This window comes from Fragaria vesca, linkage group LG5 (genome assembly GCF_000184155.1).
Source record: "Fragaria vesca subsp. vesca linkage group LG5, FraVesHawaii_1.0, whole genome shotgun sequence".
NCBI lineage: Eukaryota > Viridiplantae > Streptophyta > Magnoliopsida > Rosales > Rosaceae > Fragaria > Fragaria vesca.
Genome location: NC_020495.1, coordinates 24,118,290 through 24,121,989, shown reverse-complemented (window position 1 = coordinate 24,121,989; position 3,700 = coordinate 24,118,290).

Sequence of the window (3,700 nt, the reverse complement as noted above, 5' to 3'; positions counted from 1 at the left end):
AGATAGGGTTAGTTGAATGTGAGGGTAAGTTCGTCTTTTTATGTATTTTCATTGGAATGGGCTCTTGACTAAAATTTTCATTGGATAAGGCTTTGGTTTAGTTGTCTTTGTGTAAATGGGTATTTTCCCTAAGGGTTAAGTAGATGAAGTAGTTTTATTAGTGATGGAAGATAAGCAGACAGAGTGAATATATAGGGAAGGGGAGAGAGTTGGGTTCTTCTTCTTCCCCATTTGAGCAAACCACCGGCTTATTGGGAAAGCACATCACACACAACGCCATTCTTTCTACTTTATATATCTCTACTGGGATTTTTCCTTTGCTGGGTAGCAGATTCTCAAACCATAGGTCTATATGCTAAGTAGTGAAAATCAAATGAACATTGACATATACAAGCAGGTTAGTTGAAAAATTTGGAAGTTCACTGGGGGCAACTGCCACCACTCGCCCTCCTTTGCGTCCGCCATTGCATACGAGCATCAATAACGTCAACGACGATTATGACCTTAGACACTCTTGGTGAGATTATCAATACCAGGACCAATCTTGAGGACGACATTAGTGAATTTAATGTCAGACTTTTGGACAACGAAGTCGGACGATCATAGGCTCTTGAAGATTTAATTTGACATTTCGTACAATTAAATCCCACCCAAACAATTCAACATATGGCATGATGATCTAGGAGCCAACAAACTCAGTTATAAGTTCAGTTCCAGGAAACTCTCTTGGTAATGCTAATTCCTCTGGTAATAGTTTGGAGATTATTCCTCAAATATAGGAAAATGAGAGCACTGACCAAGAGCTAATTAGAGAGTGCAAATTATGCAAATTACACATTGGTTCGACCTATTAATGCAAATTATGGTTTGGAAAAATCTAGTGTTCATCATGCTAAATTTTGCTGGGGTGATTTGGGAAATGAGGATCCTCTTCATACGCTAGGGCTGATACAAGTCCTTTCAGTCTCTGATTTGATGAGCGTCATACATTTTTTTTTAAATAAAAATTATTAATAACTGACACACCCTACATATGTTATGAGGTTTGAACTCATGCCATAGCTAACCTATGTTGTGATGATCATCATACATCTTTGGTACATGAACATCTTTATAAGTCAGTCTCAAAAAATGAAGACCAAAAGAGGTTCACAAGACCCTTACCAATAAAGGTTTACAAGAGGTTCTTATTATTGTTGCTTATGTTGATTCTTCTAAGGGATCTTGGCTCCATGTCCTCTCCCCTTAAGTGCTATCTTTTTTAAAAAAAAATTCTCAGTTTATCAGAAGAAAAAAAATCAGATGAGATTTTTTCTTTTCTTTTTGAAAGAGTGAGAAGATGTTGACTCTCACGCGCAGGGACAAAGGATCATGGAATGGTATCTGGGCTATAGCCTAGAGAGTTTTTTCATTTTTTCCAATAAAATAGTGGTGTTAATCTTAAACTCTTGGGTTTAGCCCAGTCAAATTGCACTGGTTAAGCAAAAAAAAAGTCAAAATAGTCTACATTTTAGGAAATAATTAAAAACAAAATAACCATATAGCCTACCTATTTAATTCAATTCATATCATCAGTACCAATGTCCATTTTTGTCGACTAAGCTAACTCTTTTTACTTTCTTTTCTATTCGTGATCTCCTCTTTGTTCTAATTAGTTGATTGATCCGAACCTTAGTTGATCATTTTTGGATTTCATATTAGTTAATTTTGATCTGAACAAAATTTTATATTTTATATGTTATTCATATTTTCGGTGTTTTTATCAAATAAACAGCTTAGCTCAAGCTATTTTGAATTCCTGGCCCCGTCCCTGCTCACGCGTGTGAGGGAACCAAAGATATTGGGTTAACTTCTCGGAACTTTTTGTTCATGTGTCTTGCGCATAATCAATATGCATGCTACACCTATTTGTGTAGTAGAGATGCAAGTCCTTAAAAGAGATGTTATATTCCCTTTCTTTTTGGATGGTGCTATTAACACATCTTTTTTTGCTATTAACACACCTCCTATATGGTGAGAATCAATCATCAATCAAATTCAAGTGATAATTTTATAAATAAAATAAAAATGTGTGGCTAGAAAACTAGACGGGGTGTGTTAATAGAAAAAAAAGAGTGTGTTATTAGCAATACCCTTCTTTTTAATTGATTTATCAGAGATTAACTCTTCTTTTTCTTTTTTTTCGTCTAAATTTTCCAGCGATAATATGACGTTGATAATTGAAGTCTTATCGCCTTACTTTAGGGACTTTAAGTTTCCAAGTCATAAAGCTTCAATCTGCTCAGAGTGGGGAGCAAATCAGTTTCCTTGTAGCGGAGGATTGTATTAGCTTGTTTGCGATTATTATTATTATTATTTTTTTTCAATTTCATAAAACAACAACAGAACAAAACTCAACAAAGAGCCACTACAACACCCATTCCCAGCTTATCCAAATTGAACATTGTGGACATAGATAGGATTTAGAAGTGAAATCAAACTAGGGGAGAGACAGCAGTCAAGCCTAGAGAAGCTAGTCTATCAGCCACGAAATTTGTCTCCCAATGTATATGCCTAAAGAAACACATAAGTTAAGTTTCACAAAATCTATACCAAGAAGATATCATTTAATCATAGATACAGCCGATGTTTTTGGTTTGTGACATACAATATTAACTGAAAAATAATTAAAAAAGGAACATAGCTAGCTTGTTTGAGACTGCTAGCTAGGCAATGAAGCAAGTTATTAGGAATGGAAGGGATAATTTTGTATATGGGTCAATGACAACCAGTGAACCCAAGCGGTGGTTTACTGCCGAGTTTTGGGCAGTAGATTGGCATTAGGCAAAAGCGGAAGTCATTTCCTATTTAATTATTCCCACTGCTGTAAATATGGCTATTCATGTCATTACTATTACCGAGAAATTTTTCAGACCTCTCGGATGACCATGTGGCTTACTGACGTGGTCCTCTTTGCCAATGATGATTTAACATGTAACATTTTATATAATTAAATTAAAATGCAATTATTTTGTTATTTCGAGAAAAGACATTGTTAGGTCTCCGCCGAATGAACCACATCTTCAGTGGAAGAAGCATGACGTCATCTCCGTCAAGAATGATATGCCAGAATGAAGAGAAGCCCAACGGCGGAGATAGGTGAATGTAACCGGGTTATCAAATATACAAATCTTCATCGTCTTGTTGCTAATCATCTCCAACTAAAGAAACTTGGAATGAACTATGTTATATTGCTCAAACTATATCGAAGGAGTTACACAGCTTATATACAAGCTATTACACCGAAACCCTACAAGACTTCTTGTACAGAAGGAAACTCTAGACAAACTAGGTAACTATAGATACAGATCTCTATTAACAACAATGATAGAATTAGCCAACTAATAACAGAACCAATTAACCTTCACGAATATCTTCTACATATCTTCTTCAGTTTTAATACTCCCCCTCAAGTTGGAATGGATATTGATGACACCCAACTTGTTAAGCAATACTGTATAGAGCTCAACGGCTTGGTGAAGAGATCTGCCGGCTGGTCTTTGGTTCCAACATGAACCATCTTCACTACTCCTCGTTGCACTTTCTCACGTACAACATGACAATCAATTTCAATATGTTTTGTACGTTCATGAAAAACCGGATTGGTAGCTATGTAAATGGCAGCCTGATTATCACAAAATAATCTTGTCGGAGCTAAATT